The 15577-nt window shown below is 42.0% G+C and overlaps 1 protein-coding gene and 1 long non-coding RNA gene across 2 annotated transcripts in view; one reads left to right on the top strand and one right to left on the bottom strand.

The window, feature by feature from the left end:
• LOC125246308 (tripartite motif-containing protein 16-like) overlaps positions 1 to 15577 on the top strand; it is a 398598-nt gene that overhangs the window by 163224 nt on the left and 219797 nt on the right. The window lies entirely within an intron of this gene.
• The window catches only part of LOC125246390, a 41561-nt gene continuing 32690 nt past the window's right edge, over positions 6707 to 15577 (bottom strand). Inside the window, exons 2-3 of the long non-coding RNA XR_007179836.1 lie at positions 7051 to 7197; positions 6707 to 6726 (exon numbers count right to left, since the gene is read on the bottom strand). This is a non-coding gene — a long non-coding RNA (uncharacterized LOC125246390). The remainder of the gene's footprint in view (positions 6727 to 7050; positions 7198 to 15577) is intronic.

The raw sequence follows: 15577 nt of genomic DNA on the forward strand, positions 1-15577 counted from the left end.
TCTTTCACACAACTTGATAAATTTCACTCAACTTGATCATTTTACTTGATAAAATGTATTGTAAACAAGCGATCAATGTAAACAATGTCACACGTGAGGCCGTCGCCTTTACGTTCAAGGATCGGGGTTAACCAGCGACTCATCAAAATGAGACAGTCGCCGGGAAACTTCTCCGGGGCTCAGTAGAGGAACGGCCTGAAGCTCTGGGAAAGACACGTTCCACAAAGTGCAAAACAGTCAAAGTTGAGCCAGCAGTTCTTCCGAACAGGTTAGTGGGACCTAGTTCTGTTCTTCCCATCCAGGTGGAAAGGATCTATGCTAAGGCTTTGCTGGATAATGGATCATAAGTCACTCTGCTTTACAGATCTTTCTATGATAAATACTTGAAGCATCTGCCATTGACACCAATCGAAAATTTGGAAGTATGGGGATTGAGCATGCAGCAGTACCCATATGATGGCTGTTTTCTTTAAGGCTGGAGTTTCCAGGATCTGTGGCAGGAGTGGCGGAATCCATAGATGCACTTGTGCTGGTCTGTCCTGATCCTGTCATGAAAGGAGATGTAAATATTCTGGTGGGAACAAATACATCTGTGGTGAAGAAGTTGGTAGAAGCATGCAGAGAGAGAGTGGGACATGATTTTCTTCACACCTTGATTGTCAAATAAAACTTAATTTCTACAAAGAGCAACTTGGAAGTCATGTCAGGTATATGCTGTGCAGCTAAGGAATATAAGTACAAAAGATTCTATGCTCAAAAGACCACAGCAGAGACAGTGATAGTGTTGGAAGACTATAGAGTCGCCCTCGGGGTGAGGCTGTAATACTCAGAGTTAGTATTAATGATCCTGTGTCAGACCAGCGTACACCTGAGAAGGACGGTGAGAGTGTAGAGATGCTAAAGACCTGTGTGCTCATGTGTGATTGAGGTAGTGATAGTAGTTTCTTGACGGGACGCCGTCACCTTATTTCGGGAAGGGAATTACCTCGAGATACTGTAGTATTATATTGTATTATATTCGGGACGGGAATTACCTCGAAGGTACTGTAGTATTGTGGTACTGTAGTATTGTATTGTATTATATTCAGGACGGGAATTACCTCGTGATGATTAAAAGAGGAATGCCCATTGCTCATGTGTTTCCAGTCGAAGTCGTGTCTACAGTCTCTAAACCCAGAGAGCACTGTGGTCAGACTAAATTGAACAAGCATTCATTTAATTTTGGCGATTCCCCTGTCTCTGAACAATGGAAACAGTGGTTGACCAAGAAGATGTTGGAGAGGAAGGATGTTTTCTCATGCGATGAATTTGATGTGGGATGTTCGAAGAGCACCCAACACCACATTAGATTGACCGAGGATAAGCCTTTTCGTGAGCGGTCTCGATGGCTTGCCCCTGCCGACATCGAGGATGTTAGGCAGCACTTAGAGAAGTTGAAGGAGACTGGAATTATTGCAAACTTGCGAAGTCCTTACGCTTCACCGATCGTCATAGTCTGGAAAAAGAACGAGCAGATATGGATGTGTGTGGACTACAGAACACTGAATTGTCACACAATCCCTGACCAATACACCGTTCCCCACATTGAAGATGCTCTGGCCTGCTTAAATGGAAGTCAGTGGTTCAGTGTATTGGACCTTAGGAGTGGATATTATCAGATCCCCCTGAGTGAGGAAGACCAAGAAAAGACTGCTTTCATTTGCCCAGTGGGGTTTTACCAATTCCAACGGATGCCACAAGGGATTTGTGGGGCTCCTTCGATCTTCCAGCGAGTGATGGAAAAGACGGTGGGAGATATGAACCTGTTGGAAGTGTTGGTCTACTTGGATGACCTCATTATCTTCGGACGGACTTTAGAGGAGCACGAAGAGAGGCTACTCAAGGTGTTGGATCAGTTACAGAGCGAAGGACTGAAGCTATCCTTGGACAAGTGTACTTTCTGCCAGACGTCTGTCAGCTATGTTGGACACATAGTGTCTCAAGATGGTGTCTCAACAGACCCCTCAAAAATAGATGCTGTAAAGTCTTGGCCTCGACCGCAAAATGTGTCAGAGCTCCTCTCTTTCTTGGGTTTCTGTGGATACTACAGAAGATTTGTGAAAGATTATTCTAAAGTGTCCTACCCTCTAAATCAGTTGTTGCAAAGGGTGTCTACCTGCCGCAAGCTTGAAAAAGATCAAAGCTGGACCCGACCCAGAACGAGTAGTGTACAAAGCTTCTGATCCATTTGGGAGTAGATGGTCTGATGCTTGTGAAGCTGCTTTTAATGAGTTGAAGGGGAGGCTTACCCAGGCTCCTGTGCTAGTCTTTGCCAACCCTCAGCTTCCGTATGTCCTACATTTTGATGCTTGCTGTGAAGGGTTGGGCGGCGTTCTGTACCAGGACCACGGACGAGGGTTAAGGCCTGTGGCTTTTGTCAGCAGAAGTTTGACGCCTTTTCAGAAGAACTACCCAGTACATACACTTGAGTTCTTGGCGTTAAAGTGGGCGGTTGTTGACAGACTACATGATTACCTGTATGGAGCTAAGTTTGAGGTTCAGACAGACAACAACCCGCTAACTTATGTTCTGACTACAGCCAAGCTGGATGCTGTAGCATATGATTTCAGTCTCAAGTACAGGCCTGGGAGACAAAATATCGATGCTGACGCCTTGTCTCATTGTCCGCAGAGGAGAGTGAAGAACCAGGAGTGGACTATAATATATCATCATCTGGAGAAAGATCCCTGTGTAAGCTGCCAGGGCAAGATAAGTCCAACTGCTGTGTAACTGCCAGCAGGATTGTCATGTTATTGGGAGGATCTCCTAAATCAGTCCCCAGAGCTTACTGTAACTTAGCCACTCTGGATACTTCCATGATTCCAAAACCGAGTTCTGCGGATCTGTCACATGCTCAGCAGGAGGATTCTTTTCTTGGAGAGATATGGAGAGCACTTAAACAAGGAGACCTGTCCAAGATCAGGAAGGAAGCTCACAAGGACCTTTCCTTGATAGTGAGGGAGTGGGACAGATTAGTAATGGAGAATGGCATGATGTATAGGTGCACTCAAGCCCCAGACAAACCTTGCCGTAAGCAGTTGTGCCTGCCCAGGAAGTTCCATGAAGTAGTTCTCAGGTCGCTTCATGATGCTTCTGGACATCTGGGTTTTGACAAGACCTATGGTTTGGTAAGAGAAAGATTTTACTGGCTACGGATGAAGGTTGAGGTGGAGAAGTACTGCCAGACATGTGCCAGATGTGTCCAGAGGAAGACTCTGCCACTGTTATACTTATCCAGTGATGGACCTATGGATCTTGTGTGTATGGATTTCTTATCCATAGAGCCAGACTCTCAGAACATCTGTAATGTCCTCGTCATCACAGGCCACTACACGAGGTATGCACAGGCATTTCCGACTAAGGACCAGAAGGCATCCACAGTTGCAAAGGTTCTGTGGGAGAAATACTTCATTCACTATGGTCTGCCTAGACGGATGCACTCGGACCAGGGACGGGATTTCGAGAGCAGGCTCATCCATGAGTTGTTTGACCTGTTAGGAGTGGAGAAATCCTGGACAACACCGTACCGTCCTCAGGGTGATCCACAACCTGAACGGTTCAACCGGACACTCTTGGACATGTTGGGGACCCTGTGATACTCTGTGATACTGTTTCAAGTCCTGTACGAGACTTAGTAAGTGTGGATCAGAGTGATGTAAATCAAACTATCTCTGATAATGTACCTGAAACTGGTACGAGTGTCAGATCTGGTTCTGTGTTTGGTGCTCTGTGGGACTTTTATGTTGAAGTTTTCTGTGCCTAGTTTCTGTGTTCTCTCCTGTATCCTGTTTCCTGTGGCCAGATTGTAGTTTTGTAGTTTTTTTCCTTTTTCATTAGTCTGCTCCAGCTGTGTCAGTTTACCTTGTTTAGCTCATTAACCCCTCTGTATAAATAGCCCTTGTATTCTCTGGTTCTCTGTCGGTCGTTGTTTGATGTCATGCAGGTGTCTGTGGTTCCTGTGTTATTTTGTTCCTGATTTATGCTTGAATTGTTTATCATTGTTTATCATCATGCTTTCCATTAAATTCTCCCTGCATTTGGATCTTCACCTCTGCCTGCCGTCTTTAATTCCTCCATTCTATGACAGAACGACCGACCATACCAAATGGATCCAGGAGGGAGATTAACACATCTCCGTCAAGGATAGAAGAGCACTGAGGACTATGTGCTGGAATTTATCAGTTTGGCACGTTTGACTAAGATGGATGAAGTTTGCCTGATGATCTTCTTTCGGGGGGGATTATCAGAGCCGCTCCGTTCACGCATGCCACTATGGGACCCTAACTGGACGTTGGAATGCTACATAGGTCTTGCTCTGGAACTGAGCGGCTCAGTATTGACTGAGGGAGTCAATACATTAGCACTCATGCCAGAGTCTTCAACCGTCCTGGACACCAAGTCACAGTTCCTAGTAGCTGGGATCGTTGCCGATGAAGACAATAGGGCGGTCCATAGATATTTAAGACTGGCATTGAATCTGGAGGACACACCGCTTTGTTCGGTGCGAGCGGCTGGCGTCTCTGCTATTGGGTCAAGACTGGGAACTCCATCAAAGATGGCCGCTATGCCTGAGTCTCGAGCCCGTGAGTCCGCTCCAGAGCCCGCTCCAGCCCGTGAGTCCGCTCCAGAGCCCGCTCCAGCCCGTGAGTCCGCTCCAGAGCCCGCTCCAGCCTGTGAGTCCGCTCCAGAGCCCGAGGAGGTAGGCACAGAGCCACCGCCTCACCCACATAAACGGAGGAAGAGGAGGAAGAAGGCTTCCTCCATCCCTCAAGGCCCAGTGGCCTTCCCAGAGCTCGCTGTAGGTCCGAAGGCCTTCCCAGAGCAGCTCGCGGTAGGCCCGGAGGCCTTCCCAGAGCCTGCTGTAGGCCCGGAGGCCACCCCAGAGGCCGTTCTTGTGCCTCCAAAGCGCCATGCCCTGCCGGCGCCACCCAAGCGCCTTGCCCTGCCGGCGCCACCCAAGCGCCATGCCCTGCCGGCGCCACCCAAGCGCCATGCCCTGCCGGCTCCACCCAAGCGGCAAGCCCTGCCGGCGCCACCCAAGCGCCATGCCCTGCCGGCGCCACCCAAGCGCCTTGCCCTGCCGGCGCCACCCAAGCGCCATGCCCTGCCGGCGCCACCCAGGCGCCATGCCCTGCCGGCGCCACCCAGGCGCCTTGCCCTGCCGGCTCCACCCAGGCGCCTTGCCCTGCCGGCTCCACCCAGGCGCCTTGCCCTGCCGGCGCCACCCAGGCGCCATGCCCTGTCAGTGCTGTCCTTGATGCTGGTCGAGCGGGCTCCACCCATTCCTCCAGCACCGCCCTGGCCGTCAGCCAAGATGCCAGACCTGCTGGAGCCTGCCTGGTCCATGCCTCCAGCGCCAGCCTGGCCCTCAGCCAGGACTCCAGACCAGCTGAAGCCCCCTTGGTCTGTCCCTCCAGTCCCACCCTGGTTTTCTGCCAGGACTTTAGGCCTGATGGAGCCTCCCTGGTCTGTCCCTCCAGTCCCACCCTGGTTTTCTGCCAGGACTTTAGGCCTGATGGAGCCTCCCTGGTCTGTCCCTCCGGTCCCGCCCTGGTTTCTTGCTGGGGTTCCCGATTGGCCTGCGCCACCCAGGCCACCTGACCAGTTTGCACCACACTGGGCACCGGATCTGCTGGCTCAGTCCTGGCTACCTGAACCGCCCCAGTCCCCAACCTGCTTCCAATCTGCGTTCCTAACCCTCCATCCCTCCCCCGTTCCGCCACCGCTTCACCTCCCTCCAGGACCGTTTGTGGAGCGTCTGGAAGCCGCTCCTTTGAGGGGGGGTAGTGTCAGATCTGGTTCTGTGTTTGGTGCTCTGTGGGACTTTTATGTTGAAGTTTTCTGTGCCTAGTTTCTGTGTTCTCTCCTGTATCCTGTTTCCTGTGGCCAGATTGTAGTTTTGTAGTTTTTTTCCTTTTTCATTAGTCTACTCCAGCTGTGTCAGTTTACCTTGTTTAGCTCATTAACCCCTCTGTATAAATAGCCCTTGTATTCTCTGGTTCTCTGTCGGTCGTTGTTTGATGTCATGCAGGTGTCTGTGGTTCCTGTGTTATTTTGTTCCTGATTTATGCTTGAATTGTTTATTTCCATTAAATTCTCCCTGCATTTGGATCTTCACCTCTGCCTGCCGTCTTTAATTCCTCCATTCTATGACAACGAGGTCTCAAAGAGAGAGAATTGTGCCTAAGAGGTTTACATATGATACTCTTGGGGTTCCTAAATTTGAGCCTGTCCTCGCTCAAACAAAAGCTGTAAACCCTGTTAGATACTGTTCTTCTGCATATTTGTGGATGAACATGCCCTCAAAAAGGTTGAGTACCTGTGCAGTTACTTTAAGCCCAAGACAAGTAAATTAAGTCATGGCTGTTCAAAGGTTGACTCATAAGTGATAATATCTTGCTCGTTTACTTTGGGTAATATGTGCTGTGCATATGTGATTGTTTAACATATTGAATTGTAACTGTACCAAAAATGGGTTTCTATGGTGATACAAATTTCATTATTGTGTTTTCTTTTATGTTTTCCCCTCGTTATGAGGACATAACGATTCTTGGTGGGGGGAGAGTGTAGATACCCTGAACAAATATATATCTATACCTGTTTTTTTTCTATTTGGGTTTGAAATGATACACACATATGCTGACAACATGTTAATTGACTTTGTTTATACAGCAACATGTTGTTAAACTGTAAAGAGAAGGATGCCATGGTTTCAACTCTCAAAATGAAAGCACATGCTGAAAAAAAACATTATTAAATCAAGATACATTTACTTGAGATGCAAAATTACATGATATAACGTCTTCATCTTTGATGAATAAAATGATGAATAAGAGTGAACAATAGGCTTTAAAATTACTTAAAATGCATATATAATAACAAAGAGGCAATAATTATTGATTCAAATAAAGTATTGAAAGCAAGTAATCATTTGGTTTTATTGAAACAAGTCAAAAATACTTAGTAAGAAAATAATTTTTTGCATGCTTGACCGTCTTTGATTCAACTAACCAGGAAGAGGTATCTCTCCATGGACGAGGTGTTTCTGGCGGCCAGCTTTAGGATCTGTCCTTCTTTAATGAGCTCGTTGGACGGGTTAACAATGTCCTCCTCGCATCCCAGCATCTCATAGATCTCCATGAGCTTCTTCAGGTTCTCCTGGAAAACATGCAGTGAACTTTTGGGTATAAAACAAATTAAGGCTTTATATAGAGCAAAACATTAACAGCTTATCGTTGGTTAGCTGGTGTTTTAACTCCATGCAAGCTTCCTTGGCTATTTTCATGTTGAAATGCCATAAAAGAGTAATTTACAACCAACATTAACAATGAGCAATATATTTGTTACAGTATTTCACAATCTTAGTTAATGCTACAGTTGTTAATAAAAATACATTGTTAGTTAATGTTAACTCGGATCAATTAAATAATATTAACACAGATACTACTTTTGATTTTAGTAAAATATTAGTAAATATTGAAATTAACATTACGATTAATAAATGCTTTAGAGTTATTGTTTATTGTTAGTTCATGTTAGCTAATGTTAATTAATAGAAACTTGTTGTAAAGTGTTACTAAGGTTTTTAAAGATTGCTTTGGATAAAAACTCTAAAATGGATTAATATTTAATGCTGTTAACATTTTTTTTCAAAGTGCTAGACTATTTGTCTAAAAAAAAAAGAAAATATATATATATATATATATATATATATATATATATATATATATATATATATATATATGAGACCTGTTTCTAAAAGAGTTTTTAAATGTGTGTTTATAATAATGCAAGAACTGCATTTTATTGTGTTTTCTGAGAGCGTTATTTTGTGTGGTCGCGAAAAAATGGCGGCAGCATCAGCAGGCCGAGATCGGAAAAATAGTAGTCGGAAGTTTACGGAAAAAACAAGTCGAGGTGGAAATATCTTTTGTGAGGCGGTTGAGCACGACTGTTCTGTGAATGGATCAGAGGTAGGTAATGCTAGTTGGGCTGATATGGATTGTAATGATGAGAGGGATGAGGAGAATGAGGGGGAAGTAGGGAGATGGATGCAAATTAATCAAAATAAAGGGAGTAAAAGAGTTAGAAGTGATAATGAAGAGAAATCGGAAAATGAAGATGACGACATAGAGGGAAATCAAAGAGAAAGACCTGTCAAGTACACAATCATAGTAAGATTTAATGAGAAATCACAGAGGGACATGAAGAAAATTAACCCATTTACGTTGACAACAGCCTTGGCGAATAAAGTGGGAGAAATAATATATGCAAAGGTGTTAAATGATGGTAATCTACTGATAAGGTGTGCAAATGAAAATCAAGTTGAGAAAGCTCTTAAAATGAAAGAGATAGGGAAAATTAAGGTGGAAAGCTCAGGGAAATTGGGAGGGAAAAATGAGGCTGGAAGTAAAGGAGTCATCACAGGAGTGCCAATGAGTGTAGGAATGGAGGAATTCAAGAAGAATATCAAAGGAGGGAAAGTAATAAAAGCTCAAAGGTTGAAAACGACAAGTGAAGGAGTAAAAAAGGAAAGTGAAACAGTATTGATTGAATTTGAGGAAGACAATATGCCAAAGAAGGTGTTCCTGGGTTTTTTGAGTTACCCAGTGAGAGTTTATGTTCCAAAACCATTGAGATGTTTTAACTGTCAAAGGTTTGGTCATATAGCTAGGAACTGTAAAGAACAGAGAAGATGTGCAAGGTGTGGGGGGGATCATGAATATGGAATGTGTGGAGCAGGGGTGCAACCAAAGTGCTGTAATTGTGGTGGAGCTCATAATGTAGCTTACGGAGGTTGTGAGATTATGAAACGGGAGAATGAAATCCAGAAAACAAAAGTAGAAAGAAAGATTACCTATGCTGAAGCAGCAAGTATGGTAAACGGAAAGAACAAAGGTATTATCAGTCAAGGGGCAATCAGGAACCAAGAGCAGGAAAAAAGATCAAATGAAAGGGTGTACGTGGATAAAAGAGACTTGGTTACATTCATTGCAGGTGTTATTAATAGCACTGCGGATGTTAAATCTAAAAACGACAAAATTCAGCTAGTAGTTAAAGCAGCGGTGAACCATCTTGGATTAATAGGACTGACGTGGGAAGAGGTGAGGGAGAACCTTGCCATTCAGTCAAGTCAGGATGCACCATGGATTGGTTAATCTTAATTATGGTAATTCTCCTACAATGGAATGCCAGGAGTTTACTGGCTAATGGTCAGGAATTCAAACACTTCATTAAAACATTGGCAGTGAAACCAGACATTATCTGTATTCAAGAAACATGGCTGAAACCAAACATAGACTTTATAATTTATGGATATTTAGGGATAAGGAAAGACAGAGATCTTGGAAAAGGCGGAGGTTGCGCTACTTTTATTAAACAAGGAATTTCATATAGACAACTGGGTGTGGGAGATGATCAGGAATGCATAATGGTGGAAATATGGGATAAGGGGGAGGAAATGGTCATAATAAATTATTACAATCCCTGCAAAAGTTTGGATCTGAGTAAACTATTGACAATACAAGGTCAAGACAAAAATAAAGTGATATGGTGTGCAGACTTTAATGCTCACAGCACAGTGTGGGGAGGTTATCATACTGACTCAAATGGAAGGGTAATTGAAGAGCTGATGGAGGATAGGAATTTAGTGTGTATGAATGATGGTAGAGGTACGAGAATTAATGTAAATACAGGGAAAGAATCAGCAATAGATCTTACCTTAGTATCTAATACACTAGCTGGCTTTGGTAACTGGGAGGTTTGGACAGGTGATACAATTGGTAGTGATCACTACCCAGTGGTTTGTTCAATTGGAGAAAGAGGGGAAGAAAGACCAGGTGATGGAAGTCCGAAGTGGATATTTGAGAAGGCAGATTGGGACAAGTTCCAGGTATTGAGTGAGGAGGCGATAATAAGGGTGGAGGTATCTGAAGATGTTGATGAATTGAATAATCAGTTTACATCAGCAATTATAATAGCAGCAGAGAGTTCTATTCCAAAAAGTAAAAATAGGAGGAAGAGAAAATTGGTACCATGGTGGACAGAGGAATGTCAGCAGGCAGTAAGGGGTAGGAATAAAGCATTCAGATTAGTCAAAAGAACCCATAATATGCAACATTTAATCCAGTACAAGAAAGCTCAGGCTGTAGTGAGAAGAACAGTACGACAGGCTAAGAGGGCTAGCTGGAGGACTTTTTGTGATGGGATAGGTAGAACAACTCCAGTGGGTGAAGTATGGGGAATGATAAAGAGGATGGGAGGTGATAGAAGGGAATGGGAATATCCGGTTATAGTAACTGAGGAAGGTTTAGCAGTATCAAACAGGGAAAAAGCAGAGAGTATGGTCAAAGCATTTGGTAGGGTACATAGTTCAGAAAACTTATCAGAGGAAGAAAGAAGGAGAAGAGAGTGGAAAATAAGTCAATATCCAGGGATATTAGAAAGGAAGGAGAGAGTAGATAGTGTAATTGATGAATTTTTTACAATGGAAGAAATGAAGAGAGCAATAAAAATGTCAAGATCATCATCACCGGGGAAAGATAAGGTATGCTATGTGATGTTAAAGCATTTAGGAGAAAGTGCACTTTTGAAATTGTTGCATCTGTATAATAGAGTCTGGGAAGAGGGAAGATTGCCAAAAACATGGAAAGAAGCAGTTGTAATTCCGATAAGGAAACCTGGCAAGGATCCATCAAAACCCATCAGTTATAGACCAATAGCATTAACCTCTAATTTATGCAAAATAATGGAAAGAATGATAACAGAAAGGTTGTCATATGAGCTTGAGAAGAAGGGAAAGATAGCAAATTATCAGAGTGGGTTTAGGAAAGGTAGGAGTACTATGGATGCAGTTGTTAGACTTGAAAATGAAATAAGGAAAGCCCAGGAAAATAAAGAGGCGGTAATTGCAGTATTTTTGGATATAGAAAAAGCTTACGATATGATGTGGAAGGAAGGAGTTCTAATTAAGTTACATAAGTTGGGAATTGGAGGGAGAGTTTTCAATTGGATAAAAGATTTTTTGTGTCAAAGGAATATCCAAGTAAGAATAGGGTCAGAATTGTCAGATCAGTATACTGTGGAAAATGGTACACCTCAAGGTAGTGTAGTAAGCCCACTACTATTCATAATAATGATTAACGATATCTTTTTAAAGATTCCAGCAGATATAGGTAGATCACTTTTTGCAGATGATGGGGCTCTGTGGAAGAGGGGGAGAAATATGGGTTATGTAGTTGGGAAAGTGCAAGGAGCTGTGGATAAAGTGGTGGAATGGGGGAAAGAATGGGGATGTAGATTCTCAGTGGAAAAAACCCAAAGTGTTTTCTTTACTAATAAAAGAATAGATGAAAGATTGAAAATAAGGATGTATGGAAAAGAAATAGAAAGAGTAGGAACATTCAAATTCTTGGGGGTACTTTTTGATTCGCGTTTAACATGGGCAGATCATATAAGAAGAATAGTGGAAAAAAGTAAAAAAGTAATAAATGTAATGAGATGCTTGACTGGTAGAGAATGGGGGGCAAGTTGCCAAGCACTGAAAAGAATTTATGTGGCCCTGATAAGATCTACGGTGGACTATGGTAGTATAGTGTATTCTTCCGCAGCTAGATCCCATTTAAAACATTTGGATGTGATTCAGGCTCAGGCGTTGAGATTGTGTAGTGGAGCTTTTAAGACATCACCTGTCTCAGCTATTCAGGTAGAGGTAGGAGAGATGCCACTGGAGCTAAGGAGACGGCATATAATAGCAAATTACTGGGTTAACTTGCAGGGGCATAATGACTCGCACCCCACAAAAGAAGTGCTGAAGGAAAGCTGGAGGAAAGAGGGAAGTAAAAAGGATAGCTTTGGTTATATGGGGAACAAAACAGCAAAAGAACTTGGGGTATCTGATTTGAATATCAGCTCTTCAATAGTACATCCAGTCATAGCCCCATGGAAGATGAGATGTCCAGAGGTAGATTGGTATTTATTAGAAGTGAAAAGGAAAGAAGAAAGTGCTGATCTGGTTGGGGTGTTTAATGATTATATTACTGGAGTATATAAAAATTTTACTCAAATATATACAGATGGCACTAAGAACCCTGAAACAGGGGTAACAGGAATGGGTGTGGTGGTTCCAGCAAGAGGAATTGAAGTCAATAGAAGAACATCTAATAATTTAGCAGTATGTACAGTGGAGATGGTTGCAGTTTTAGTTGCTTTGCGTTGGGTGGAAAAAGCAAAAATTGACAAAGTCATAATATGTTCAGACTCAGCTTCTGCTCTAGTTAGTTTAACATCGTTCCATTCAAGTCGACAGGATATTTTATTTGAAATTCTCTATTCAGTCACAAGAATTACACACCAAGGTGGACTGGTTATATTTTTATGGGTTCCGGCACACATAGGAGTGGAGGGTAATGAAAAAGTAGACAAGGTTGCAAAGAAGGCACTAAAGAAAGAAAATGTAGAAATGCAAATAAGAATCAGTAAAGCGGAAGTAAAATGTATAATCTGGGAAAAAATTAACCAAAAATGGCAAGAAATGTGGGATAGTGAGGGGAAAGGGAGACATTTATACTATATCCAAAAGAGTATTAAAGTAAATAAGGTAGGAGGTAGAGATAGAAAAGAGGAAACAGTACTTACAAGACTAAGGCTGGGACACTGTGCTCTAAATAAAACATTAAGAATGGTGGGGAAACATCAGACGGGTGTGTGTGAGGAATGTCAGGAAGAGGAATCGGTGGAACATGTAATTCTACATTGTAGGAAATATCAGAGGGAGAGAGTGATAATGGATAACAGACTTAAAGAACAAGGGGTGCAGAAAATCACTTTAAAAACAGTACTAAGTATGAATGACAGAGCACAGGTGAGAGAATTGTTGGTTTTTTTAAAGGATACTGGGCTTTATTATAGGATATAAAGGGGAAATTTTCTCCCTTTTTTTTTTTTTTTTTTTTTTTTCTCTTCTCCTCTCCCTGGATGTTATAGATTAGATTGTAAACTTACTGACTGATCCACACTCCGGAACAGAAGGTGGCGGTAATGCACCATTAAACTGGATGCCAACCGCCGTTAAAAAAGAAGAAGAAGAAGAAGAAGAAGCGTTATTTTGTCCTATGAGAGCTGTGGACTTTGACCCCTCAAGTTCAGGGGGTGGAGTTAGAGAGAAACAGCGAAGGCAGTTCCGCATGCAGTGAGAGGGTTACAGGCGGAAAAAGTTGAGTTCGCCACAAGAAAGTTGATGGCATAGCGAAAAGCTCATTAGTCAACGCTCATAGGACATTCCGGAGTGGCAGCTCGGTTGTGAAAGTTTGCCGTGCATCAGTTTGAAGCTAGCAGCACGGGGAGAAATACTCCGTGAGAATTCTGCAAGAGGCCGCGCACTTCAACTCGTTGAATCAGATGGAAGAGAGCTAGCACGAGGATCTGCATGTGATTAAACCTTCCCTTTTTGAAATCGTTAAATTTACTTGTTTTATTAGATTCATATTTACAAATCACCCGGAAGAATATTCCCGTGTTTATTGTCAAGTTCAGTGTTGCAGTTATAATAAGTTGCATAATTCGATTGTAATCCGGAAGAACATAGCTACACGTGTTTATTTTAATAATTCAGTGTAAAATTATCACAGTGGTGTGCGGAGTTCCTGTCAAGTGCGTGCTTAGTGTGTTAAACAGAGTTCGTCGAGTCAAGATTGGGAGTTCTGTGTGAAATTTCGTGGATGCACCTGACCAGTTTGAGGAGGGAGGAGTTCATCGGCATCCATTCAACGTCGTCGTGGGATGCTTCACGGATTCTGTTTATCATCTCGTTGAGGAGTGAGGATTAGAGATTAGTCTTCTTTCTGCACTTGGAACATCAATTTATTTGGATTCGTGAGTACATTGGTTTTGCATCAAAAGAGCTCCAACTAGCGCGCCATCTGTGTACTGAAAATCCCAGCTGGGTAAAATTATTACATTGACATTTGTTTTTTTTTTTTGTTTACTTCTTTTTGGTTATTGTTATTATTGTGAGTTTGTGAATTGAAGTGTTTGATCATTTAAAGGAACACATAAAAGAAAAATAAAGGAAAAAGACAAAAGATTAATAGAAGAATAAATACATTTATTGATCTTCCATAATTTTGTGTGGTTTCCTGTAGGTTATTGTAATAGTTTATTGTTAATTTGTTTTTCCTTGTGAGGGATTTTCAAATTTAGAGGTAAACACAGTAGTATTTTTTATTTCTAAATAGAAAACAAAAATCTGAATCTAGTGAATATCTGAGATCTGGGTTTTGTGATTAATAGAATTGAGTAAATTTAGAAATTTGCCTCTCACCAGGTTATTGTTAATTTGGAAGTTCCCCTAGATCAGGGGTCGGCAACCCAAAATGTTCAAAGAGCCATATTGGACAAAAAAAAAACAAATCTGTCTGGAGCCGCAAAAAAATTAAAAGCCTTATATAAGCCTTATATGAAGGCAACACAGGCTGTAAGTGTATATTAGCTATATTAGCCTACTATCAAAATGACTAAGTAGGCTACAAATACCTACATAATGAGGTATTCCCGAGGTATATATTTAAAAACTGCTGAAAGCAGAAAAAATAATCAAATGGATCGGTGCAATTCACAGAAACAGCTGGACTCCAGGCAGAGAAACATGGATTTGCATTTATCATTTTGTGTCAAATTGTTGGATTTTGAGGTAAAATCATTCTATATATTGTATTGTTATATATTATGTTGACAAATCATCAATTAAATATTTTTCCATCTTATATTCTGCTTAATTGTGTGTTTTAAAATAAACACTGACAAAAAACTATAACGTATTATAAAACTATATGTTTTAGGTCTGGACAATATGACGATATATATAACATTGATATAAGTGACTACGCGGATTTAACCTACCTATATTGTAGTTATATAATTCACAGGCAGATTTGCTTTATGTATTTCCCCGGCGTCAAATCAGGCACATATAAATGTCAGGAAACACGACTCCTGTTAGCATGTCAATATCCATGGATTAGGTTTATTTGACAAGTTGTAAGAAACCCTTTCGAGTCCAACCTTTAGTGTAATTCGTTTATTTTACTCGCGTTTTCTCAGTTTCCCCTATTAAATCCAGTCACGCAGCAGGTTCTTTTGCCACTCAGTCCAGCTGAGGGAACGCGCTTTCGGCGGCAAAGTGACGTCGATGCATACCTCGCGCCGCGCTTAAACGTGTGTCGCAATCTATGACGCAAATCTTCGTTGACAGAAATGTTGAAATGTAATATTTATTATACACATTTTTACAGCATTGGAAAACGTTAAGAATGTTTGTGTCATGTTTGTCCTCCTAGAGAAACCATATGAACATATGAAACATGAAATATTTTTCCATTTTCATACATTTTTGAAAAAGCTCCAGGGAGCCACTAGGGGAGCGCTAAAGAGCCGCGGGTTGCCGACCTCCGCCCTAGATATAATTAATTTGAGCCATATTTATTGGTGAGAGGGCTACAAGATGTTTTAGTTTGTTTGGCTAGGGGAAATTTGGAAGTAA

This window comes from Megalobrama amblycephala, linkage group LG14, assembly GCF_018812025.1.
Source record: "Megalobrama amblycephala isolate DHTTF-2021 linkage group LG14, ASM1881202v1, whole genome shotgun sequence".
NCBI classification, from domain to species: Eukaryota; Metazoa; Chordata; class Actinopteri; order Cypriniformes; family Xenocyprididae; genus Megalobrama; species Megalobrama amblycephala.